This window comes from Pezoporus occidentalis, unplaced genomic scaffold (genome assembly GCF_034315485.1).
Source record: "Pezoporus occidentalis ecotype Australia unplaced genomic scaffold, CSIRO_AGI_Poc_V1 ctg151, whole genome shotgun sequence".
In the NCBI taxonomy this organism is placed as follows: domain Eukaryota; kingdom Metazoa; phylum Chordata; class Aves; order Psittaciformes; family Psittacidae; genus Pezoporus; species Pezoporus occidentalis.
In genome coordinates, this window is record NW_026913328.1 from 1,648,529 (window position 1) to 1,676,345 (window position 27,817).

The 27,817-nt window shown below is 37.9% G+C and overlaps 1 long non-coding RNA gene across 1 annotated transcript in view; it reads left to right on the forward strand.

Moving 5' to 3' along the window:
- The window catches only part of LOC134159779 (uncharacterized), a 271,155-nt gene that overhangs the window by 45,208 nt on the left and 198,130 nt on the right, over nt 1-27,817 (forward strand). The window contains exon 2 of the long non-coding RNA XR_009963300.1: nt 27,024-27,069. This is a non-coding gene — a long non-coding RNA (uncharacterized LOC134159779). The remainder of the gene's footprint in view (nt 1-27,023; nt 27,070-27,817) is intronic.

Consider the following 27,817-nt stretch of genomic DNA (forward strand, 5'->3'; position numbering starts at 1 on the left):
AATTTAAATAATGTTTCAAGAACAAAAATGACAGCTTGCAGTAATTCTGCAGGTGTCTGAGCAGATGTACTTCCAAAAATAATTAGACAAAATATGTGCAGATTGCAGGAAATATAAAAAAATTGACATCAAATTTTCATGAGTAGACTCTGTATATGATGGGCATTTTAGCTACTTTAAAACTATTAGTTATTAAGAAACTTTCATACACTTACAGAACAATGAATGCGTATGAAACCAGTTTAAGCCAAAAAAGCCAATCTTGTCTTTAAACATGGAGGAGGGGCTGGGAGGGGGGGAAGTTGAAGTGTCTTAGACTAGTATAATCTTATGGAGTTTTCTTGAGGAATTTTGTCAACCAGGCAAGTAATAAAGAGGTATATATATGAAAGAGTTAAAAACATGGATTCTGCCCTCAAAGTATTATTTAGGACAGTGATTTCATGGAACTTTGCTAGATGTATTAATGCTTTATACTAGAGATAATGAAAACAAAGGGAAATGGAGTATGTGCATTTATTTCCCATCAACTATATGCACTTCCCTAAGTGCAGAGGTAAAGATGGGAGTGAAAGTTGACTTTTTAATTTTTTTCTTGCTTGAAATGGAGGCTCTGTGTTTCTTCACTCCATCTCTCCCTCCCATCCTTCTCTCCCCAAAAATGCATTCTGGAAGTAAGCTTAGCCATTAAACATTCTGCCCCTTTATTCATCTAATGCTTTGCTATAGAGTCAGCACAATAAAAACTGAATGCCACTGATGCTGGAAAACCGACAGGGACTTAATAAAGGCAGAAAACAAAAACGATAAGGGTAGCACAAAATAAGACAGGTATCTCCCTAAATTCTCTTTTCTTATCCCAGTGTTAAATGGTTATTGAACAAAATAAGCAAGCAATCCTAAGTATAAGCCTTGGAAATTAGGACTCTTGCCCATCACTTGTGTATCACTACTTGTCTTAATCTGCTTATATGTAAAATCTTGCTGTTTTCATTCTCAGCCTTTCCATTTCTGGCCCAAATAATTCCAGTTCCTTTTCCCAGTACAGTGATACAGCCTTAACAAAAGCTGTTGCTGATGTGTCATTATCAAGCAGTGTATGGCATTAGTGTATGTTGCCTGTGAAATTAAGATGTGATCCTAAATATACTAAAGCAGAAGAGGGAATTTAACCTGGATTTCCAGTTTGCTTGGCAAGATCTCTAATCACCAAGCTATCATATCAAACAGTAAGCAGACCCATTTCCCACAGTAGTTACCTGAAATGAAAGTTGTGCTCCTGCACTTTCTCTTCTGATGGAGCCTATAAAGACTTTTAACAACTAACCAAGGAACACAAGAGTGTGTAAAAATACAATCCACACCATGGAGTCAGTGCTCCTCCCTCTCCTCTCCATCCCAAATCATTAGTTTTTAAAAAGCAAAACCATTCTGAAGAGATTTTTGTTATATTTGAAATGAACAGACACACCCATGATGTAAGGTACAGGGGATAAGATTTGTTCTTCAGCTTTTTCCCTTGGAACTCAATCCCACTAAACTACCATAAATGAGAAGTTTGCTGTTGTCTAGCTGAGGTCCCTGGAGCACACACATAGTTCAATAACAGGGTTGGAGTAGGAAAGATGTGGTGATTACAGCATTGTGGGAGGATACTGCTAGCTGTTCAAGTAGGAGAAGGAAGGGAGAGCACTGTTTATTCTCCTTTATCTTTCTTTTCCTTCCTTACCTGGATTAGTAGTAGTAAAGATTCGTTAGTCATTTTGGCCATCCTCCAGCCCATTTGCTACAGCAGTTCCCTCAGCTTTTTATTATTTTTTTTTTTTAAGCCTCTGTTATCTTAAGCTATAGGACATCTGACATTCTGCTTGGCAAAGGATTCCACAGTTTAATCAGCATCAGCTTCAGCACTGTGCTTTGGTGTCGCATTTGGGAGGGGTGTTTTGGCATTTTACTTGTTTCTGATTTTGAAACAAATAATTTCTCTTCCTATATTTGGTACTAATTGTATGTAAATTCCTTGCTAATCTTCCAGGAATCTTTTCAATAAGTTCTTTCACAAATGCACTTCTGATGTGTTTGACTTTCAAACTGGTAACAAAACTGTGTGTAAAACTGTCACTATGGCAGTATTTATACGCTTCTTCCTAGCTTTCAGTGGAACAAACTGCCATCCAGATTGTACTGTGGAGGAAGTTTCCTGTTTCCTCATTGTTTAAATATACAAAATAAAATGATGTCTAAAACTTAAAATGTAAAACTTTACGTTCTCTTCCATCACAGTATATTTATTTGTGTAAGATTCTTGGCTTGAGTGTTTTAGTTTTTAACTTTCTGCTTGTTTTATCTCTTTCCATATGCATCATGGTTCCTTTTTCTCCAGTCTATTCGTTTTCAAGGAAACCCTTTAATGTGACATGTTTGTATGTGTTTCCATTGTATCTTCTATTTTATTTACACATTTTAGAACAAATGTTTTAATTAACTTTAAAAGAATGATAATGTAGCTATACTAATGCAGCTTGCACATTGCAAAAACAATATTGTGCTTCCTTTTTCATGGTGTCCTGTGATGGGGTGGATAAATTTTTACCACCATTAAAAAAAACAAAACCTCTAATGGGAAAGGTTTCAAACAGAGGAAGTGCTAAACAAAGATTTGGGGGCATTTGGACACATCCCTCCTCCCTCTCCAGTTCCTGGAGATATGTCTCTGATGCTTTGAAAACTGTAAAGATGTGAAACAAATCCCATGGCAGATGCTATCGTTCCTGGTTGAGCTGAGTCATTTTCAGCCCACTAACTTAAATGGTTTTTGGATTAGGCCCTAAAGAAAAGGATGTCATCTCTGAGATGTGAAATGGTTCTTCACAACATCCAAGGATAAGTATTGCAAACAGAATTGATTTCATACAGAATCTTTCTTTTCTCATTACAATGGATTTAGCTAAACTGTCAGAAAATGTCAGATCTTCTATTTGTGCCCCACAGGATTTTATTTTTTTTTCCCCAGCATGTTATTCTTTTTTTTTTTTACAGTTTCTCCTTGCTGCAGCACCTAGTGTTTTGTGAAAATTTTAGGTACTTTCACTAATGTCTTTGACCTCTGCAAACACCAGCTGCCTTCTTATTATTTCCAAATAATACACTCCTTACAGAAAACTCCTGTGTTCTGAAATAGACTTGCAAGTGCATGTTAAAGGGACAGTTTTACTGTAACTCTCAGCAATTCTAAAAGATGAAGTATTGCATCAATTTGATGTGGTATCCAGGTAAACAAAGTTTACAGATGCCAGCTATTCTTTGCTCATGTTAAGAAGAACTGGGTGCCACAGGAGAACCCTGAGCACTACCATAATTCATTCAGCTGCAGACTTCTTTGCAAACAAAGGTAGGAATCTTTGTCACTGCTCCCTCTTACACTAGTCAGCTATTTATTCTTACTTCCTTCTATCCTACACCTCTCTTGCCACAGTATGCAAGGTGTCCTTGTTGCAGAAGCCTAATAATGAAATGTTTTTTGAAACCTGTACTAAATAAGTGCTGATGGTGCAGTATCAACTTTGAAGTGGGTGAGCATGGCTTGAAAAAGCAAAATATTTCAGTCAGTGGTGTGCATATATAATAGTGTTTTCTATGCAGAAGGAACTGACAGCAGGATAATCCAGGAGGATAATGCAGGTGCAAAAATAGGAGAAAGAATCAGTCCAGACAGAGAATCTCTCGCTACTTCCAAATCTTATGAAAACTTATTTAGGTTCTCTGGGGTTTTGAAGATGAACATGTTGCCTTGTTTGCTAGGGAGAGATGAGATTTTCCTGCTGGTGATTAAAAGTTGGAGCAAAAGAATATGAAATGAGTGGATACATGCAGAATGAATCAGTAACTTTTTCAGTTCACTACTGATGACTGGGAAAGAAGAAGTGAAATTACACTGTGAAATAATAATGCTTTAATTCAAATAGTAATTTGTGTTTTCCTTGAAATGACAAGTTCTGCCAGACAATTGTGAAACTTACTTTTTAGATTCATAAAGAAAGTAATCATTTGCGTAAAGCACATCATCCACTGAATTTCTGATGTTTTTATTTTCTGTAATAAGTTGGTATTAAAAAATAGTATATAACAAAGAAATACTGGCATTTCTGTCCCCTGTTGGCTTCTCCTATTCTGGTACAGGTTTTATTCTTCCACTTTTTCTACTTTTTCAGTCACTTAGTGTAGGATATGGTGAGCTGCCCCCAAGAGTTTTGCCACTAATTTTCAGTGAGACAGGATTTAATTCTTATTTCTGTAACTTACGGGTTTATGAGTCTCTGTCTTCTGCCTAATTTCCCACATTTTACTAGCAGGACACTTTGATCTAGAATCACTGAGCCTTTTTCCTACTGCCACATTTTGTAGGTGATTTCTTGTACCTTGTTGGTGCTAAAGCTGAGGATTTACTGACATTGTCATTTGTACTCTTTCATTACTACTGTTCAGTATTTCATCCAGGAGAAACTGACTGGAACTGAAATTTAAAATGTGTCAGCTGCTTCTTAATTGAAATAGGATGTTCAAAGCCATCAGGTTACATAATATATCAGGTAAAGATATTTTAGTATATTGCTATATTAAGATTGTTAGTTCAGGATTGAAGGAAAGAATGAGAAGATCCTTATGGGACAACTTTCAGTTGGGTATGTCACCCGTAGGAAAAGAAACATAGCTATGCTACAGAAATACTCAGTAGTTGCATATCAGTCTGGCATTTAACTAGCTTGGGGCACCACTGTATTCAATGTAGAAAGGCTTTCATCCCAGCATTGTGTTTAGAACCATTCTCAAGTTTTTATAACTGTTAATCTTATGCTTTGTGACAGCTGGAACTTGTAACCTGGAGAGAAACAAGCTCTGAGTCTGGCTTTTGAGTAGAAGCTTTTAGGATGAGGTATTGCCTCACTAGGAACTTGCCTGCAGCATCTCTTTTTTTTTTTTTTCTCCTCATTTTTCTAACAAAAATTATTAAGACATTTTATTTTCTGATGTGCAAGTGAGTAAATCTTTGTGAGACCCTAAAACATAGATGCTGTACAAAGGTACAGGGGTATAAAAGGGAGAACTGGGGTGAACAGTGCAGCGTACATGGGCGGTCAGTCTGATGGAGATCACAGATCTCACCAAACCCTTGTGTTTGCTTGAACCTGCAATAGGCTTTGCTCACACTTAATGCGTTTGAATCAGATGCAGACTCTGGAATGTAAAATATTTGTCAGTTAACTACATAAGAAGTCATGATCATATTTTTCTCTTTCTTCTTTATATAATTCATAGATCTTTACAACTTCTGTGAGGAGAAAAAAAAGCAAACCCATGAATTAACTTAAAGGTGATTTCTTTTTTGTTTGTTTATCATCGTGATTGTGTCTTTATGCCGAGCTTCACCACTTTGTGGTAAATGCTTCCTTCAGTGTGTTTAGAGATACATTTCCTCTCAGGAAATACCTGCTCCGCCTTGGTCTCTGCTTGGACTGCAGAAGAGTCTCTGCTGTGATGCCTGGAGCTCCTCCTCCTCCTCCTCAGACGTGGCTGCTCACAGGGCTGTTTCTCACACTTTTCTCCTCACTCTCCTGGGCAGTGTTTTGCCCTTTCTTAAATAAGTCTTAAATATATTTTCACAGAGGCGCTTTCATGAGCTTCACTGATGGGCCCATCTGTGTGCTGTGGTGAGTGCATTGCAGAAGCAGCAAGGACTGGCTGTGTCTGGAACGGGGCAGTTCCCACATCTCCCCAACAGAAGCTCCTGCAACCTCCTGTCCATACCTGCACACACGCACCCAGTATACAAACCCTGACAAAAAAGGGTTTAATGAAAGCTTGAGCCAGCTCAAAGGTGATTCTAAAACTTATTTAGAGATGTCTTAAAACCATCAACTTTACTTTCGTAAGTAGTTTGCTTCCTTTTTACAAGTGAGTTCAGAGTATCTCTGTTAAATTTCCCAGATGTCTGAAGGAGCTCAAGATAGCCTATTACTCTCATAGTACAAGGGGTCTGGCCTCCCTTGGAACTGTGTAGGTTATGCTTTACAAGATGCAGTATATTGGTGTTCAAACACTTAGATCTCAAAGGCTATTTTGAAGGTATTGATTTTCTTTCATTTCTATATATTGATTTCTAGAAATTGAGACTGCTTTAAATAGAAGGGAGTTTTTGACTCAGTTTTGGGTTTTTACATGTAATCTCTGAATGTTAAAAATATCACTACTTAGTATTTTAGGGGCTAAATTGAAAGAGATTCAGACATCTCAGTTTTCCTTAAATTTATTGTGTCAGTGCCACTTCCACCCTAAAGCTACGGCTCACCGTTGTGCCTGAGTTTTTGCTGATGGCCATAATTCCCTGAGTCCTGATGTTGCTAGCTGGCTTCTCCCTTTCTCCCAGGTGTTGCTGAGAGAGGATGCATTCCCTTGCCTGTTCTGCACCTGAGGCATGATTAATTAGAAGCTTGTAAAACACAAAATTCCTGGAGAATTAGCTTCCTTCCTTCCTTTCCTGTATCCTTTGAAATATGTAGCAGCCTCACCTGTGACATGCCACACTCCAGGACAGCCATGTTCAAAACCCTGCTTTGCCTGAGCTAGACAAGGACTTTTAGTAGTAACAACTTACTTGAAAGTCCTTTGTGTTTGGCTCTTGAGGATGCTCATTGTGAAGCTGCAGGCCTGAATTCAAGTACCTCTTCAAGTGTGGCATGAAAGGGGTTTTATTTTAGATCTTTAGATGGGCTACCCATCATGTTTCAGAGTCTAAAAAGAGGGACATTAGTTGTTGTTTTGTTTTGTGATTTTTTTTTTTCTCTTGTTCCCTTCTCCATACTTGTGAGAAGTAAAAACTATATCATAGCTGCAACCTATGTCACTCACATAGTGAGTTGAGTGAGATCACTTGCTAATCTGGAATTACATGTTTAATTCCTTGCGAAGGACCATGCTCGCTTTTCCATATTTGCTGTCATGTAAATTTTTTTGTTCACTTTACTATTTTCTGGATTACGTTTTAGTGCGTAGTTATCCTGGAGTTTCCAGATAAATCTAATATCGCCTATTTTCATTACCAAAACAAGGCATCAGGCAGTGATCAGTTCTGCAATACATGCATATTTAGTGCCTAGTTAGCAAAAAAAAAAAAAAAAAAAAAATTCCAGGATTAGCTTCTCAAAACTTTTACACACACTGAAGATAAGAGATCAAGTAATGGTAACAGAAGTTCAATTTTGTGCCTGTGTGTCACCTGGAGCCACAGGTTAAATATTATCTCTAAATTTGCAATTTCAATATAAAGAAACAGTTTTCCAGGAGAAGCAGAACAGTTATGATTCTATGGTCCTTTGACTGCTTCTTTGATAGCTTAATGAACTGCTTTCCTGTAAGCAGATAGTCAGTGTCCCTGCTTGGCATTATCAATAAAACCTGTCTAGCACATAGATGGTGGTAGGGGGTATTAAAGGCTAAGGATTAGGCGTTCATTAAAGGATGAATTATATTCATTACAGTCTCTTTCTGTAGAGCAAGCCTGTCTGCTACAAACCCAAATAATCTCTATGTTGAATAAACAGAAAATGTCTTACTGAACTTTTGTCGTGGTTATTCTGTAAGACTTCATTTGCTTTATTGTTCTATATTCTCCTCTCAGTCAGATCTTGTCTTACAATATTCTTGTTCCAGCAGTAACATCTCTTTAAGCGATGTTTCCACAGCCAAGACTTCCCTCGCCCTCCTCAAAAGCTGTGTATAATCCTCTTCCATAATATGACTGCTCTTAGGTGACTTCTATTCCTGTGCTATCATCTACCTATCAAATCTCACTTTCCTTAGCTTATTTTTGATATACCAAATGTCACAATTTATGAGAGATAACAGTGTGAAAGCATTCAAGTTATCTTGGTCTCTATATTCATTCCTGCTTTCTATTTCTAACTAAAACTTTTCTTAGATAAGTTCAGTTTAAAAGTTATGACAGTATAGAAACATTTACTGATAATACACTGTTAGGAACCCCAGATCACACATGTAACAATCCTCTTTGCAGAGGACTCCAGAGAACAGAGCAGTTTGGAACTATGATCCTTGAAAACTTACTAAATAGCATCAAGGGTTTTTTAATTTTTGTATTTGACTTTTTTTCTTGGAAAACCATAAATTCAGTTAGAAGCATATGGAAATCCAGTGTCCAAATGCTGTTTTCTCCCTCACTCCTTTTCTACTGTCAGTTTTAAAACAGACACAAGGAATTTTATTTATTATTTTGATTGATAGATTGATTGACTGAGGCATTGGCATAATTGAAATGTTTGATCTATGGTTGAAATATTTGATCTATTATAAATTCTTGCTTCCAAATATTAAGTTATTTGATATGGAGCTTTTAATAGAAACTCAAATAGAACATTATAGATTGAAGGACTGCTTATTAATTCATATGTTGGCCTGTAACTAAAACTCTAATTTTTGACTACAGAATACAACACATCAAACATTGCTATTGAGTCATAAATCTGAGGTTCCAAAGTGAACAGTGAGCAGAAAGTGCATAAATCCTCAGCTAGTCTCTGTGCTTAATAGAAATGGGTCAGAAAACAAAGTAAAGCAGATGCCCTAGGCAGCCAGGGCAATATGTGCTATCATCTAGAATAAGTCTCTTCTGCTGTAGATAAAATATCATAAGGACCATCAGTAGATAATGCCCATTACTCTCTCAGAAGTATGGTTTACGTTTATGAAGTCTGTCAAATCCTTTAGATTTCTTCTAGTATAGCAGACAGTATACAGTTATAAACATGGTGGTTGGAAGGAAAATTCTTCCAAAGGGAAAAGCTTGCTTGCTAAAGATCGTTTGCCAGGGCACAAAAACAACTTCAGATTTTAATGTATTCAGAGTACGTAATGGATTTGATTGCTGAAAAGAAGAAAAAAAAGTAAGAGTGTTTAAAAAGTGAGAAAAATTATTACTTTGCTTTTAATCAGATTTGTTTCATTATAGAGTGTCTAAAAATGAAAATTGGATATAGCTTAATGGACAGAATGTTCACATATAAACTGTAATGTACATGTCCTACAGTAGAAGGCACAGAGAGATAAGAAGTGCCAAATAAAATTCTGGTTTTGGCACTTCAGAATCTATTGAAACTTAAATGTGCTTGTAAACTGTGAGCAGTGTAAAAAAATTCTCAGACATCAGATGTCTTTTAGTTATGTCTTAATTAAGTACCATTGTGTTCTTTTAAGTATTAATAAATGAAAAATGAGTATCACACATTAGCTATATTTCCCGTTGGTGGGTATCACAAACATGAGATGGGCCTGCATAATGAAAGGAAGTGCATAAGCCATGGAGACCTATTGCTGAAAGCAGTGACTGTTGGAGAGAGACCTCCAGTAGAGGTCAGAGAAAGGGTTGCAATAAATTCAGACCTACATTTTCACTTTTCCCAGATTCAGCAGTGTTGAGATCAAGAATTCTACTTTCTGACTGACTGTAAGATAAAAGGCCTGTCAGTTTTGTAACAGAAGACACGCAAAAAAGGCAAGAATCTGCTGCTTCTGCATTTAAAATATTTAATTTCCCAAGCTTCTTGACTTCTTCCCTTCCATAGCTCCTATCCTTTGGAGCCTTAACTAAATTCATGCATTCGCCATCACAACAGCATCTGACTGACTTGCTGTCTTACCTCCAGCCAAGAGAGTGAACAAGTGTTTTCTTCATTTCACTGATGTGGTGCTTGGCAGGAGATGCTGCAGTTACAAGGCCCGCAGTTTGTAATAAGGAGTGAATGAGGAGATGAAATCAGTTGAGCAATCATCTGTCACACATCTACTAGATTACAAGGTACTCTGTTTATTTTCCTGCCTATGAGAATGGCAGGCAACTATACTTCATTTTACTAATATGACTAATTTTTTAAAGTACAATATACTTGAGGTAAGAGGAACACTGCCTCATGACAGCACTAAAATTGGCAGCTGCCAGCAGGTCTTGTTGTTCCTGTAAGATTTGCAGTTCTGCTCCGATGAGGACAGATTCTCTCTCTCCTCCCATTGAGATGAATGCTGTAGCAATTTCATAGGTTTTCACTGTGTGCCAGTGTGTAGCTAGTGCTTTCGTAGAATCATAGAATAGTTAGGGATGGAAAGGACCTTAAGATCATCTAGTTTCAACCCCCCTGCCATGGGCAGGGACACCTTACGCTAAATCATATCACCCAAAGCCTCATCCAGCCTGGTCTTGAACACTGTCAGAGATGGAGCATTCACAACCTCCCTGGGCAACCTATTCAAGTGCCTCACCACCCTAACAGGAAAGAATTTCCTTCTTATATCTAACCTAAACTTCCCGTTTAAGTTTTAACCCATTACCCCTTGTCTTGTCACTACAGTCGCTAATGAAGAGTCCCTCTCCAGCATCCCTATAGGTCCCTTCAGATACTGGAAGGCTGCTATGAGGTCTCCACTCAGCCTTCTCTTCTCCAGGCTGAACAGCTCCAACTTCCTCAGCCTGTCTTCATACAGGAGGTGCTCCAGTCCCCTGATCATCCTCGTGGCCCTTCTCTGGACTTGTTCCAACAGTTCCATGTCCTTTTTACATTGAGGACACCAGAACTGGACACAATACTCCAGGTGAGGTCTCACAAGAGCAGAGTAGAGGGGCAGGATCACCTCCTTCGACCTGCTGGTCATGCTCCTTTTGATGCAGCCCAGGATATGGTTGGCTTTCTGGGCTGCAAGCACACACTGAAGCCAGCTCATGTTCATTTTCTCATCAACCAACACCCCCAAGTCCTTTTGGGCAGGGCTGCTCTGAATCTCTTCTCTGCCCAACCTGTAGCTGTGCCTGGGATTGCTCCAACCCAGGTGTAGGACCTTGCACTTGGCATGGTTAAACTACATGAGGTTGGCATCAGCCCACCTCACAAGCGTGTCAAGGTCCCTCTGGATGGCATTCCTTCCCTCCAGCATATCAACCAAACCACACAGCTTGGTGTCATTGAAAAACTTGCTGAGGGCGCACTCAATCCCACTGTCCATGTCACCTATGAAGATGTTGAACAAGACCAGTCCCAACACCGATCCCTGAGGGACACCACTCGTCACTGGTCTCCAGCTGGACATTGAGCCATTGACCACAACTCTTTGCGTGCAGCCATCCAGCCAGTTCTTTATCCACCGAGTGGTCCATCCATCATATTGATGTCTCTCCAATTTAAAGACAAGGATGTTGTGTGGGACAGTGTCAAACGCTTTGCACAGGTCCAGGTAGATGACATCAACTGCTCTACCCCTGTCCATCAGTTCTGTAGCCCCATCATAGAAGGCCACCAGATTGGTCAGGCAGGATTTGCCCTTAGTGAAGCCATGCTGGCTGTCACCAAGCACCTTGTTGATTTTCATGTGCCTTAGCATGCCTTCCAGGAGAATCTGCTCCAAGATTTTGTCAGGCACAGAGGTGAGACTGACTGGTCTGTAATTCCCCGGGTCATCCATTTTCCCCTTCTTGAAAATGGGGGTTGTATTTTCCTTTTTCCAGTCATCGGGAACTTCACCTGACTGCCATGATTTCTCAAATAGGATGGTCAGCGGCTTCGCAACTTCATTTGCCAGCTCCTTCAGGACCCGCAGATGGATTTCATCAGGACCCATGGACTTGTACACGTTCAGATTTTTAAGATGGTCTCGAACCAGTTCCTCTCCTACAGTGGGCACAAGGTCTTCATTCTCACAGTCCCTGTGTCTGCCTTCCAAGACTTGCGTGGTGCAGTCAGAGCCTTTGCCAGAGAAGACCGAGGGAAAGAAGTCATTCAGAACCTCACCCTTCTCCAAATCCTGTGTAGCCAGTTCTCCCCAGAGCTTCCTGAGGAGGCCTACATTCTCCCTAGTCTGTTTTTATTTGCTATGTAGCTGTAGAATCCCTTCCTGTTATCTTTAATACCTCTAGCTAAGTTTAATTCTAACTGGGCCTTACCTTTCCTAACCTGGTCCCTAGCTTCTCGGACAGCATCCCTGTACTCTTCCCATGCCACCTGTCCTTGCTTCCACTTATTATAAGCCTCTTTTTTTCAATTGAATTTTCCTCAGCAGCTCCTTATCCATCCAAGGAGGTCTCCTGGCCCTCCTGCTGCACTTCCTTCTAGTTGGGATGCAACACTCCTGAGCTTGCGGCAGGTGATCCTTGAATATCAGCCAACAGTCTTGGGCCCCCCTGCCCTCTAGGGCTGTATCCCATGGAACCTTACTAAGCAGGTTCCTGAAGAGGCCAGAGTCTGCTCTTTTGAAGTCCAGGGCAGTGAGCTTGCTGCACGCTCTTCTCACTGTCCTGAGGATCTCAAATTCGAGCATCTCATGATCGCTGCATCCAAGGCTGCCCTGGAGAGTCACATTTCCAACGAGCCCTTCCCTGTTGGTGAGCACGAGGTCAAGAATGGCACCTCTCCTTGTCGGCTCCTCTATTACTTGCAGAAGGAAGTTGTCTTCTACACAATCGAGGAACCTCCTGGATTGCTTGTGCCGGGCCGTACCGTCCTTCCAACAGATGTCAGGGTGGTTGAAGTCACCCATGAGAACAAGGGCCTGTGAGCGTGAGGCTTTTCCTATCTGTCTATGGAGTGCTTCATCCGCAGGTTCTCCTTGATCAGGCGGTCTGTAACAGATCCCCACAGTAATGTCTGCCATAGCTATATTCCCTTTAACCCTGACCCACAAACTCTCTGTGGACTGCTCACCTGTCCCCAGACAGAGTTCCATACTCTCCAGCCTATCCCTAACATAAAGGGCAACTCCCCCTCCCCACCTGCCAGGCCTGTCTTTTCTAAAGAGCCTGTAACCTTCCATTCCAACACTCCAGTCATAGGAGCCATCCCACCATGTTTGTGCGATGCCTATTATATCATACCCCCATAGACGTGCACACATCTCTAATTCCCCTTGTTTGTTCCCCATGCTATGGGCGTTTGTATAGAGGCATCTGAGCCGAACTCCAACTGAAGCCGGCTCATTGGCTGGAGCAGCTGGGATATCTCTACATTGTTCTGAGCATTTATTATAGGTTCTGTCAACTGACTGGGTGTGTTGGAATGGAATGATGCTCCCCTCCCGCAACACATCTAGTTTAAAGCCTACTTGACCAGTCTGGCAAGCCTCCTACCAAAACTGCTCTTTCCCTTCTTTATCAGACGAGCTCCACCAGCCCCCACTAGACCTGGCCTACAAGCTTGGGTCCCGTGTTCATTTGCTTTGTTCTTCATTCTCCTCTTAATCATATTTTTCTGTTTCCTTTTCTTTCATTTCTATTATAGGGAGATGTAGTATTATTGTCCATAGTTATGATTGCCTAGTAGTTCTTATTACAAGATTTGATTTTCAATTGCATGTAAATTTGCTAACATTTAAGACTTCAGGCAGAAATGTTTCACAGAGGTCTCTGTCTCAGAGTGCTGGTGACTGAAAGTTGCAGCTAATGCAATCTCAGCATTAGGGAATGCAATCTCAGTGTTAGGGAAAGAGGTTTTTTAAGTGCTCCTAAGATTCATCTTGGGAGGTATGGTATCACCATACTATGGAGAAAACATAGTATCAAGGAGCACTTTTTTTATTCCCCCAATTAATAGTCATCGAAACTAGGCTCTGGAAAAAAAAATTCCATTCACACGTGTTATAGAACTTGGTAAATTTAGCTGTTAATTCACTGGAGATTTCGTCTAGGTTGTGGGTACTTATCTTAAAGATCATACATACAGACTGCACCTCAAATGTGCCAATGTGCCCTGTTGAGAATGGTGACATCACACGAATGAAGAGGATGAAGTGCGTGCCAAGTAACTCTGATAGTGGCTTTTTTTTCTGATTTAAAGGAGTATTTAACTTTTCAAGGTTAAGTTTCTTCACCTTTTGAAATGTTTTGTTTTTTTCTTGTTTTTTTTTTTTTCCATTTTGATACACAAAAGGAATAAGATAAACCAAGCTCTGAATTTGAGTACTGAATTTGCAGTCAGTGTTTTTCATTGCAAAATGTCTACAGAAAATCTTTTGTTCATGCATACATGCCCCAGTTTCCTGGCAAGCAAAATACGTGTTCAGATTTTACTCATAGCAGTATGTTTGATTCATCTTGGACAGAAAGAAACTGATCTCTTCAGGCCTTCAAAACTGGGACAAGTGGGTTCTGGGATCTCAGTTCACGTGGGTGGTGTAGGTCCTGGATCTGGTGTTGGGAATGTGCGCTATGTGTGTGGCAGCATAGGTACCAATTGAGAAACAGGACTTCAGCAGAACACTTTGCTACTCTGACAGATGGGATCAAAATATTTGCTTTAAATGTACTTTTTAGAGATAATTTTGTGGAGAATTGTATATGCTTTCTCCCAATCATTGGAACCTACTTTCTTCAGAGGAAGATGTGTCTCCTGAGAAAGACAAGATCTGTTTTCCTTGGGTAGTTCCTTTTCTTGTTTTAAATGGTTTCACATGGGGAAATAAGCTATTTTCTCAGTAGTGGCTGATTTTTGTTTTGCATATTCATTTTTCATTTTGGAGATGATGGAGACTACATTTGCTTTCCTGTATTCTCTGGAACAGACAAGTCATTTATTTTTGTTGGAAAAAAAATTACCTTTCTGCTTGCACTGCTAAAGCAAACTGAGGATGCTCCATAGCCTTTATCTAATTCTGAGGCAAAACTCCCAGTGACTTAAATAGCAACTGCACAAAGCACACTTCTAGGCTTACATGCTATCACTCCAATGACTTTACTGAAGATTTTTATTACAATACTGAAAAATATTAGCTATGCATTGGGGTCTAATCCGAACCTACTCATGTCAGGGCAAAGATTCCCACTAACTTCAGTAGGCTTGGGAATCAGTCCATGAAGATAGGTAGTGGTTTTATGTTGCAGAAGCGTGCCAGAGACTAAACACATTTTTCACTCTAGTGAGTCTTGAGAAAAATATTAAAAAGGGGTTGTCTCTGGGAGGAACTGCATTTGGACCTATAATAGGGCAGTCATTAACCACCTTGTTCATTTAAAAGATACCACTCATAACTTGCTTACCTTTTTCCTAAGTCTAATTATACCAAAAATAATTTAATGTGTATGGTCTTGTACAAAAGCATGTCTTTGAAACATGCCTTCTGAATACTTAAAAGCATTTAGCTGCTAAAGCTGCCATATAGATTCTCTTTTTCATGTTTTGATTGCACATATCATAAAAGATCTACTGTTGCTCATGTTTATGTACAAGTGTGGCCACTAACCTTGCCCCACTTTCATAGATTTGTTCATCTCATGAGACACTTTGCATACTGTAAACTGAAAAAAGATACACAATTAAAACTTGTTAAAGATAATTAAACTGAAGTGGAGGGAAAAAAACCCACCAAACCTGCCTCACTGCTTTGTTCATAATAATAGTCTCTGAACTATAATTAAATTCTTCCTTCCAATAGTTGTATACATACAAAGGAATTTTCCAGATAGCAAAACAATACAGTGATTAAAAATGATTAAGAAGCTGATTCCAAAAACAAAGATGAGCCAGGAAGGGTTGGAAAGATTTTAGGTGCATCTAAATATACTGTACCAGCTGGGTACCAGATGGTGTTTGGCTACTTGCACCCACTAACTGAAAATATCAGAGGAGCAACTACACTACTGCCAGAATCAGTTCCCCTCCCTTAAATAAAAGTAGCACTCTTGGGAACTACTTGGCAGTGCAGAAAAATTTCCTGACAATGAGATCTATTAGATTGTGGAATAGTCTCCCGAAGGCAGAAGTAGATGCGAAATTGCTTGGCATATTAGAGAAGCTGGATGAAAGCTAGAAAATGTACCATAGAGATGTGCTACTCTTGTGAGGTGGTGACTTACTCTGTTACAAACACAGAATTAGTGGAATTAGATAAGGATGTCACGGCTTTCTTGAGAATAAGTTTAGAATATTTAACTAGCCTTCGTGTTATGCTTGTTTGTATGGGGCATAAAGGAAAGATTAGAGTATCAATGTTGGTTAAAGGTAATTTTTGTCTGACTTGTCTCTAATCAAAAAATCAGTCATTTCATGGGTATACTTTGCTTCATGATCTTGGTAGTTCTATGCTTTTTTAAAAGTTATGTTGTTCCAGGGTAACATACAGGCTTTCCTTCCAAAATGATGTCAAGGCATCTTGCAGAAACAATAAGCGTCACCAGTATGTTATACTAGACATGCAGACATCATCAGCTTTTGTGGACGATGAAAAAAACTCTTGTAATTTCTTCATCTTATCTGTGATCAAAAGATAATTAGAAAGAAAGAAAAGATAATTAAAAAGAAATTGACTTAACTTTTAACTCCCGTTTTTGTTGGCTGTTTGAGAGGCAAGCCAAAAATGGGAAGCACGTCGCTGTATGTAGCAGTTTGCTAGCAAGAAATCATCTCCAAATTGTTAGAAGTGTGATTACATTAATTGTGTCCAAAATGAAAGGTTAAAGAAATCAGTAGAAGAACTGTATTATGGAATACAAAAAAGGAATGATTTGATTAACTAATGAAGGTTCTAGCCTGTACGGATGTTGCTGGAACTTGTTTGCTATTTCAGACTAGCTGAATCATTATGTCCAAGGAAAAAGCAGCAGAAAAAAAGAAAAAAAAAATTTTGTTTTCTTATTATTTATTTATTCATTTAAATGAATAAAAAACCTTGGGGACCTAAAGCCTCCTGTGTCATTTGAAAGTAGCATTTTCTATTTGGGCCCCAGCTGCGGATTCTTTTGTCTTTGAACTAAATGCAGCTGGGGCTGAAAGTGCCCTTGGCAGAGAAAAAACAGTTGTTTTGAGAGGCTAGGCTTTGATTCTGCATATTTCCTCACTGCCACTACAGACTAATTTTTGCCAGTAAGTAGAATTTAAGTCTTGTGCTTAACACCATAGATCTGCCCGTGCTGAGTAGCGTCCTTGTAGGCTGCACAGAAAGGGTATGTATCGCCTTCTCCACAGACTCTCCTACCTTTTGAAAACTTTGAAGTATCCCCACAGGAGCTCTTCTCAGTATGAGAAAATCTGAAGTCTTAAAAATTCAGTCAGCTTACAGTCCAGTGTTAGTTTGTAATGATGGACAGAAGTAAGTAGAAGTGTAGTGGAGTCCAATCCAAGTACATTGCTACTTCTCACTCAGAGCTTGCTCCTCAGTCTATTTAGTACAGAGACAGCAGGACAAAATCACAAGACAGCTAAAGTTTGTGTTTTGATATTTGTTTCTTTCAGAAATTGAGGTTTTTTTTGGAAAGAGTGCTTAAATCCTGGTAGCACACTGCTCCTTTGTTGTTGTTGGGTATTTGCCAATCAGCACTTGGTAGAAAAGCACTGCTCAGGACAGCTTGCACATGTTGTAAGGGTCTGCTATGTTTCAGATGTTGCCATGCTCAGATTTAAGCTCTATGAGCACAAGAGAGTGAATGGTGATGATCAAAACTGTTCATCCAGTGTCCAAGTCTCATCAAGGTTTCCCAAAGCTAAATTACGGAGGGGTGTCAGAAACTAATAATAGGTCACTGAGTTTATTTCGAACCAGCAATTTAAAATGTAATTCCTGTCCACAGTAGTGGCAAATACTGACTGGATTCTGCTACCAGCATCTCGTTGCTGTTACCTCACTGAAAATGCTAAATGAAGTTTGGTAGAAAATTGTGAAACCACAGCAATATAAAAATAAACATTCAGCCAGACTCAGGTCCTGGTCCCTCATTAACCTCATGGAGCAATGCAGAAAACAAAAAACAAATGCAAACCCTGGCCAGCTGAGATCATTTTTTATTGTTCTTTTTTTTTTTTTTTGTCTGAGGAGGCTGCCAGTCTAACAAGGAACTGACACAGAGCTCACAGCATACAAAATTCCTCCTTTTCAGTCTCTGTTTGCAGGATGAAGTTGGGGAAAAGCATGGCAATGAGAAGACTGCTCTTATTGCAGTTTGGATTTGGAAAGGCCCTGGGGGTCCCAGTAAAACAAGAAACAGAATTTAGGGCATCCTTGAAGATATTCTGGCCAAAACTGGTTTTTGCATTCCTGTGATTAGCAAGTTGAGAAAATCACACCAAAAATAAATTTGTAATTGCCAATTAATCTAGATTAGTATCTATAAAATGTACATGAACATCCAAGTATGTCCAGACAGAACCTGTAGTGTGAAACAGAGGTCGATACCTGTGAATCGTTTCTGCGAAAAAAGTATGTGGGCATTCAGACATGCATGTATTTGAAAATATGCCTGCCTTTGTTTACTTATTCTTCAGATTGGGACTGTCTTGTCATGTTTCACAGGTCAGCAGGAAAAAAAGTTGTTTTGCTGTACCTCGACTGACTTCTGTAAAGACTGAAGTTGGCATTTAACTTTGATCAAGTTGCATCATGAAAGAATGTGTCCTCTGCTATTCCACTTTAGAGACTTAAAAGTTTTGCTTTTTCAGAAGAATATGCTGATACTGTGGGTCCCAGTTTATTTCCCGAAGAATTGTAGTTAAACAGAACTTTTGTTAGTTTATTTTTTTATATTTATATTTATATTTATATATTTATATAAATAAGTCTTTCTGCCTGAGATAATTAATTAGCTGTTTACGTGTAATATTGATCAGCATCTTACAAATCAACAGTGGAATATTTGCCACAAGACTGAAATAATCCTACTGTGTGTTTCTATAAAATAGACTTCAGTGTTTTCTTTAACATAATCTAGTGATCTGTAAACTCCCAAATGTCTAATGATTTCAATTCGGCCACAGTATTTTTTTTTTCTTGTAGCAAGCACATGCAACAGGCATGAACTAGTGGAGATCTTGGGAGCTCATGAAACAGAGCTGACCTGTCTCAATCAACAGCTTTTCTCTTTTGTGCTTGTTGTATACTGCACATCCTTTCGGAACACAGTCTCAAATCGTAATGATGTCCCAAATCACAGGATTAATGTGTCTATGAACAGACCTCTTATGCCTCTAGAATGAAGTACTCCTTGCTAATTTCTCTTCAAGACACCAGCTTAATTGCATTTTAAACAAATGGGCTGCTTTGCTGGCCAACTTTTAAATGAGATAACAGCAATGTTCACTCTCCAGCAGTGATGAGTGCCTTGCAGTAGATTCAAAACTCTGTTCAATAACAGGTTTAATCTCACACCAGCAGATTTACTGCAGAATAAACTGCCACTGAGCTCATAATTAGTAAAACAAAAAAAAAGCCAACCTACTAAATATTATTTTCCAAAGCAGCAGGCTATGTTTTAGTGGAAATTTTTAGTCCTTTTCCTTGTATGTTTTATTGATTTTATGTATGATATTGGGAATTCATGCTATGATTTAAGATAATCTTCTTTATCGATCACTTAAGCAGTTGTTTAGCTACATAGTAACAAAATGATGCTCCCATTCACAGAATATGTGATACTGACAGCGGGGAGACCACAGTGCTTCCCTTCTTAATGTTTATTTCCTTTTTCCAAAAGCATATTCACTGCTGGAAAACAGCAACTGCAAACATTTGCGCTCTAGAAACAATCTTCCCATAATTTTCTTTGTTGCAGCTATTAGTAGCCAATTGTGATTCAGTGATACCCAGCTCAACAAACAGATGTTCCAAAGTATATTCTCTGTAGTATGAGAACAAATATTAATGAGGTAATTGGAACTAAAAGAACATGGTGAGTATGTAGTTTCTAATGTTTGATGTTGTGCCCTTCAGTGTTTTCTTGTATTTAGTGACAAAGTGAAGTTTCAGTATCTGTGTTTAAACACCAGAGGGCAAATTTTTACAAAGGCTTCATCCTAGGTTCAGGTCTGTGTGTGCACACGAGGTTTGTACTCAGGAAGGAGAAAGTTTTAGAGTGTAATTGAAAAAAATTGACTCCCATAATTTAAAAAAACCTCCAAAGTCATGTAAAGCAGTCTATGAAGTCTGGCCTACAGTATACTTTCTTCTTTTCACCCAGTTATATATATGGTATATGGTGACCGATTCTGTCTATGAAAGAGGGCTTGGGTTTTTTTAATGAATCTGTGTATAACTAGTCCACCGTCTAAACTACGGGCTAGTGATTCCTATTTTACATACATGTTGCACTTGTACTAGTGCATCAGATGCAATTCATTGTCTGTTTAATTAGTTTCAAAGACTCTTCAAAAAATTACAAAAGAGACAGCACATCCTGTAAAACCTCCTTTTCAAGAGACCAATTTCTCTGGTTAAGATATTATATACCAGAATATTAAGGGCTAAATTAAGTACATTGCTTTGAAACTGAAAAAAAAAACAACAAAAAATCATCAATTTCAATGGGATTTTGATATGGCAATCATAGTGATTGCACACTGATTATACACAGAAATTGTGTTAAGAAATAGAATCTGTTTGGCTCTGCTACAGTTAAGTACAGAGTGACTTTTCTAGTTATTTCTGTATTTCTGTATTTTGAGGCATGTGTGCTCTTATTGTCCATACCAGGAGAGCCCAGGTTTCTTTCTAAAGGAAATGTGAGTGTACAAGGGTGTGGGGCACCAGGGTGCCTCATTATACATCCAGCTTACTTTGCATCTGTTGGCTAGCACTCAAGTAACTTCATGGGATAGGTTTGTCCCAATGAAATTTATCTCACCCCGAAGCCACCCAATATACCAGTTCTTTGCTTGCTTTTCAGATTTTGTAAAAGTCTATTATGTCTTTATTGAGTAGATATTGTGCCAGGCTACAAAAAATTCTGCCACCTCTTTCTATCTGAAATACTTTTCCTGTTTCTGTATGTGCAAGTTCTTATATCAAACATGAAAGTACCAGGGGTACTATAAACAAACATGAAGAATTCTAGCAAAATCCTTCACAAAGATCTGTTCTTTGTTTACTTGTTTGTCAAACCCTCTATAACCAATGATCAATGGCAGCAGAAGGTTGTCACAGCATCGGTGTTTCTTGATATAAAAATTTTTTTTTCTTTTTTTTTTACAAGGATTTTGCATTTGGATATATGAGATATTATGAATACCCATCTTTGAACAATCTCTGCAGCTGTGGATCTGCTAATGTACTATAAGTGTATTGATTAATTCTTGTGCTTCTAGCTTCCAAAGTGTTTAAACAATATCATTGACTTCCTTATTATGACCAAATAGAAATATTTTTGGTGTCATTTTCCATTTCTCTCTCTGGCCAGTCATGAAAACATTTGTCCAAATAAGCATTTGTGGTGCAGAAACAAGAGTAGTGGATGTGAAGTTAATTTTATGGAAGGAATTTACTAAAAACAATGGAGAATATTTAGTGTCCTGCTTCCATTCTGAATAGCACTCCAAAATATCATACAATATCATTTAGTATCAAGAATGCTTTGTGTTTTGCATTTTAAAATTCAAAGCATAGCCAACAGCTTATAAAGAATGCCGATTAGAATACTTGGGTGTAGAACACACCAGCTCAATAGTTCATCAAAATGTCAGAAGTCTATCAAAAATGTATAATGTAAAATTTAACTTTTAGCCTCATGAACAACCTGTTGTTTTTTTTTGTCTTTTATACATGTACCTCATGAAAGATATTGAAGACACCAATATCCTGAAATCTTTAAGTCAGATACATCTGTATTGTCTTTTATTTGATCCTGGTCTCTCTGGTCTTCTGATGATAGCTGCTACAGCAGCAGACTGATTTATACCAGTCTTACCTGTAACTTGGTCAAGAGGTAAGGACTCTAATTCTGGCCTATATTTTCATGAAAAACAGAAGTTTCTCTACTTGTGGGTTATGAGGATAGACCCTTTACTGATGGATAGTCACAAAAATTCTGTAAAAGTCATGATCATACTATCTAGATAACCTTACAGCCAATGTTCAGTATGTGCTTTTTTGTAATATTTTTAAGCATTGATCTTTTATATCAGTTCTAGCATATTGTACCTGAATAATAAATACTCAGACTCCCTCATTCTCCAACTAGGAAAATTGCCTGGTTTAGAACTGATTGTTCATTGCTTTTGTCAATGGAATATATTTTTCTGATGAACTCGATACTTTCAAGGTACAGCCCAAAAGATAAAAATGCTTTTTAGTATGTGTTCATTTGTGTACTGTCAGCTTCATTGCCGTGCCTGGGTGTTCTGAGCCTGCTGCAAAGGACTTTATAATAAAAAAAAATAAAAAATATACAAGGTTAAGATGGAATGAAATAAGCTTATTAGTGCTATTGATATATTTAAGGACATTCCACAGTTTTTAATGTTAAAAAGGCTAAATTATGGATGCTGTAAGAAAGGCCTTTCAATAGTATGTAAGACAAGACACGTGGAAGAATAGGGTTAAGAAACTCAGAGAAAGATAAGGAGAGTTTACCATGAACAAAGATGAGTGACTAGAGAAGATTTTGGAAGTATGAGTGGAATGGGTAGAGTAGCTGAATTACCTCTGCCAGTGGTTTTAAACAGAATGCCTGAATGAAATCTAGAGGTGTGGAAAGAACTGATAAAAGCTAAATTGAACTGTTACATAAAACACAACATTCCATCATATTGCGCTGCACAGTACAAATATGAAAAATACCAAGTGTGAACATACAATTTGGAGTACATGATATGGCAGTGCTACAATCTTTTATAAGAAATTGCTGCATAGGATATATGTTAGCTTTCAAAGGACTATGTATGTCTTCCACAAACATCTTCTATTCTGGCTTTTCTTCATGCTTCAGGCATCTAGCTGTAGCATATTTGGAGTTGTTCTCATTTGCATCTCTATGATGATGTAATCTCTCTGATAGTATTAACTTGGCCTTAGGTCCATTTTGGCCTTACAGATCAGAGACCTTTACATCCCCTCTGTACCATGGAGTTTGGTAGCATGAATATTTTTTCCTCTCTCTCCAAGAAAACCTCAAAGAAAACCTCTATCATCACATGCATATTTTCTCTGTACAAGTTACCAAGGGTGCCATTTCATTAGACATAGTGTTGTAAGACTGTGCTAAAGCTCATTTAGCAGAAGCTGACTGTTGAGGAAATTAACTGGTGGAAGAGATTAATATTTATTCTGTTTTCCCAGCACAGCAAAAATGTTAAATATATTGTGTAAAATCCATTAAGTATCAACAAATACTTTAGGCTACAATAAACCTTCCCATTTTTACTGTCGTCTTTTGGTATATATTATCCCCCCAAAAAGCTTTTTCTGTATGTATTCAAAAATAAATATCTTTAGTTCATGCTTAAAGGAAGAAAAAACATAATAGTATGGAAATATTTCTTGCTATGCTAGAAAAAATGGGTTTGCCCAGTGAAAGTTAATTTTGTTGCTAATTTTACAAGATCCCTCTTGTTCTGTCACACACACACACACAGAAGGTAGAGAAAAAAGAAACTGAAAAGCTTCACACTGTCATCGCAAATCTTTTGATGGTTCTTTGATGAAGATATTTGCTAAGGATTACAATGAACATTCTTCCTATTCTGCTATGTGATTCTGTGAATTGAAGCTTTCTCAGAGCTGCGTTTTGCTTTGACCAAAAAATATATCTTACATATGAAATTTTCAGCAGCTGAATTGGAAATAAGGTAAAAAAGCATCACAGATGGAATGTTAGGAGATAAAACTCAGCAGCAGGAGATATATTAATGGCTGGTGGATAATTAGCAACAACTTCATGTCTCAGTGTCACTTTTGCCATGGGATTGATGCAATGAGCCTGTTAATACTTGTTCACAGTTGGATTTTAGTAGGTATTTTGCTACAGCTGCAGCTGCAACAGCTACAGAGTGTGTGTATGTGCAATACCATATATGCACTGTGTGCTTGGATTTGGCTGCAATGTTTTGGCTCTGCATGAGTTTTATGTTTCTCTTATTGTTTGTTATTTGCCATCCTGGAGTCAGTTTATTTCCACCTTTCCTGCTCATTCTTAGATTTGCTTGGAACAACCTTGGCTGCTGGTATGAGAAGTTTCTAATTGTAGGGCAAGAGTGCCAGTTTCCCTGTAAAGAAAGCAGTGATTGGAGTGTCAGTGAATATGAATAAGCCTATTGATTCTTTGCTATTATGTTCCTCTTTCTCCAGGGTTTCTACTATTAGAAAAACCTTCAGAAGATAAAGTGTGACTGGTATGACAAAAAAGAGGTTTTGATATATATAAGGAGGAACTTTTCTTAATACACTAAGAATACTAATACATTGCAAAGGATGGGTGAATTACTTAAGCTATATGTAATAGCATACAAAATCTTCACACTATAAGGTGTGAATATTGCCTGGTCCTTTTGCAAAATTGAGCTTACCTCTTGGGTGCATTGAAGGAGCCTATACCTCAATTTCTTGTGAAGCAAAATCTGAACAAGAGTAGTGTGTTTTGCCATTCAGGCACATTCTGATTTTTGAAAAACAGAATAGGTTAAAAATAAAAACTAAAATACTCTTCCAGAGAAGCTAAACACTTTTTTTCCCTAAAAATAAAGCAGAAAGGAGCAGCAAACCCCCATAAAACTGAAAATAAGAAAGAAAATAGAATCATATCAAATAGTGTAATAGATGGTATTTTTAGGATGCTTAGGAAATATATTGCAATGGAAATTTCTCTGAGTGGAACTTTAAACAGTACAGATTATTCTGCAAAGTATCAAAAATCTTAAATTTCTCCATCCTGAATTCTTTCTGTAATTTTAAAGCTAATTATATATCAATAATTATTTTTAGAGTTTGTTTTTATTTTACAGAACCTAGAAGGGCAGACACAGATTTAATTTAAAAAATGGGTAGAAAGGCAAGAAAATGCAGTATTCTAAATATCCATTAGACTCGCTGCTGATAGGTGTATCAGATGTTTTGTTGAAAGTTGGTTATCGTCAGTTAATCATACTATATTCAATCTGTTCTTAAACACTTCAGGGTTTTTAAGTTCTACAGAAGGTTAGTATAAATGAAAGAAAATCATATGGCAGGTTCCATTGTACAGTAATATTAATGCTCTGGTGTTTAAATGTAAACACAAGGATTTATAGAAAAAAAGAATAAATCCTTGGGGATTAAATTTTCAGTAAATCAAAGTTCTAGATAAATTCCCCACCTTAGTTCCAACTATTAAAAAATATACCAGTCTGTTCTGTAAAACTACCTAGAATTTTTTGATGAATTGTCTTGGATTTTCTACTTTTTCATAAAGTTGTATACCAGACTTGTTTTCTGTAATGAAAATTTCCTAAATCAAGATGGGCTAAGTGTATAATTTAATATATTGATTATATTTTTGGATGGTGAGGAAAAAAACATTTAAGAACACCTCTTTAGACAAAATTTCATGAGGTCTTCTAGTGTGTAAAGCTTTTGAGCATGCAAGGCTCTGTGGATGAAGAGCTCCCCAGGTATACACTGATGGGGGGACTGGAGTTGTTTGTGTCAATGGTTTGCAAATAATGGGTCTCTGGGAGAATTTAAAATTGCAGTTTTCACGCCAGTCTGTGGTGCTGTTTAGGATGAGCTGAGTTGCTATGAGGCTTGGCACTCTTCAGTGCACCTTAGGCAGCAGTTCTTATACTTCTATTGAGATTGTAACAGCTGGCCATTACAATCAATCAAGTGACATTTCAGGGGTATTTTTTCTTTAATATTAAGGAAAAAAGGAGAAATAAAAGATATTAAATTGTAACTTTTCCCAGAAAGAGGAAGGAATTTATAGCTTTACCTTTGACTACAAAAAGCAGGCACTTGCAAAGTAAATCACAAACTGATCATGGATTTATTTTTATTTGGGACATTGCAGTATTTTCTCTTCATATATAAATGCTCTCAATATCTTTGTAGTATTAGTTCTGTGTTGGTGTTGGTTGTGTTACACAACTCTTTTGCACATATAAGTGCCCAGCACTCAACTATAGGATGTTTGTAAACTTGCAGGGCTGAGAAGAACTTCACTAGCCAAACCATTAGATATCATGTAATTTTTCCTTGCTTTTAAAAAAAGCCTTCAAAGCAAAAATAAGGTATTGGAGATGCTAGTGAAGAGATGAGGACTCTAAAGTGTAGAAGGGACAGCCTTCGAAGGGGGTCAAAAAAGAGCCTTAGAAAAGCCTGGAACAATAGTATCTTCTAAGTTAAAGTTTTTGAATTCCTGAAATGGAATAGGAAGCAAGAGAGGTTTGATTGACTCCAATGTAGGATTCAACCAGCAACAAAGTTTGTGCCCAAGTTTTTTCTGCTTCTCCCAGAGTACAGTGTGAGTTAAATTATAATTTTTGCATAATATATTGCTTTAATGTTTTACACTGTCTGGAGTAGCTAATCCTAGTAGTAGCTATATGACCATACTCATGTGTTCATTATATGAATACCTGATTATTCTATATGCAATTAAAGTTATTAATGAAGCAGTCTTACTGGGTATTGGCAATTTGCTTATCAGAAACAAAGAAACAAAATCACGAATGTAGAGATTATAATCAAAGTGTTTAATGCAAAGCACATCCTTCCTGGGGGCTGCCTAGGTAACTGTGTATTTAGCTATTTTGCTACTTAATGTCTTCAGGGACATTTAACAATTAAAGCATCTGTACCTGAAAGATCAGAGTAGGTAAAATTATAGAGAAGCTGTAGTATGATGCAGCAACAGTGATACATCAAATTTCTTCTCTCTGTCTGTTCCTAAAGTAATGCAATTGACACTTATTTAAATAAGAGCCAAAGGAGAGCAGCAGGTTCAGAAAATACTAACCACTTAAACTTCCCACCATTAGCAACTGCTACTCTTCAGGGTCAGTTCACTTTTCAGTATATACACAGTGTGGTTTCTCCCATAAGCATAAAAGAGCCTCCTCTTAGGAGAAAGATTAGTTAAGATGGTCAGTGAAAGCAGTGTAAATCAAAGCAGTTTAGGAGGGTTGCAGTGAGGGATCTCTTTCCTTCATCAGACAATTGTGGTTACTTTGGTGACCCTGATTTTTTTTTTTTTTTTTCCACTAATAATGAAATGAATTTTATTCACCTCTTCCTTGCACTCTTTACAGGTCATCACAGAGAATCTCCAGGGTGAGCAGTCTCATCAGAAATCAGGTGAGACTGTTATACTGACTTTGATCAACGGCAGTGAGAAACATGTTTTGGTTATTTTGTGACATGATTGAAGCAAAGAAACATGGACAGAGGAGTGTTGCATCCTGGATCAAATGAAGCCTGGGAATTAACCCTTTTTTAGAGGAAACCACTTAAAACTTATCCAGTCTCTTAAACGTCTTATATTTCATTTGCCATAATGTTGTTTTTTTTCCTGGCCTTGACAAGTTCATAATGTCCAAATAAATGCTGCAACAAAGTCTGTATCTCTACTGTATCATATACTAGCCTTCCCTTCTTCCCTTCTTTTGAGATGTCAGCTCCTGCCTTCTGTTATGCCCTTGTTGACCACTTGTTAGATTTTCAAACAAGCACTTTTGTACTTTCTTCTGTGTTGACCCTGCCATAAATATTTGAAAGATGACTTCATTAAATTCAAGTCCTTAAAACTCTCCCTTTTTATTTTTATGAAGCCTATGAAAGAAATGAGAAGAAATATCAGGCTTGGGACGTTCTGTGAATGCTGCATTTCCTACTTTCCTGGTTTCTTTGTGCACCTGCTTGCATCTCTCCTGTTCTCTTCAGCCTGATGTTCTGTTTTGCAGTCCCTGGGAAGTGACTGGATTTGTCCTCTTTCTACCTAGCACAGCAGTGTTCCACTCTGTGATCTGGGGTCTCACAGTGTGGTTAAGGTGCTGTTTTAATAAGTAATACAGTTAGGAACTAAGTTTTGGATATTCAGCGAGAC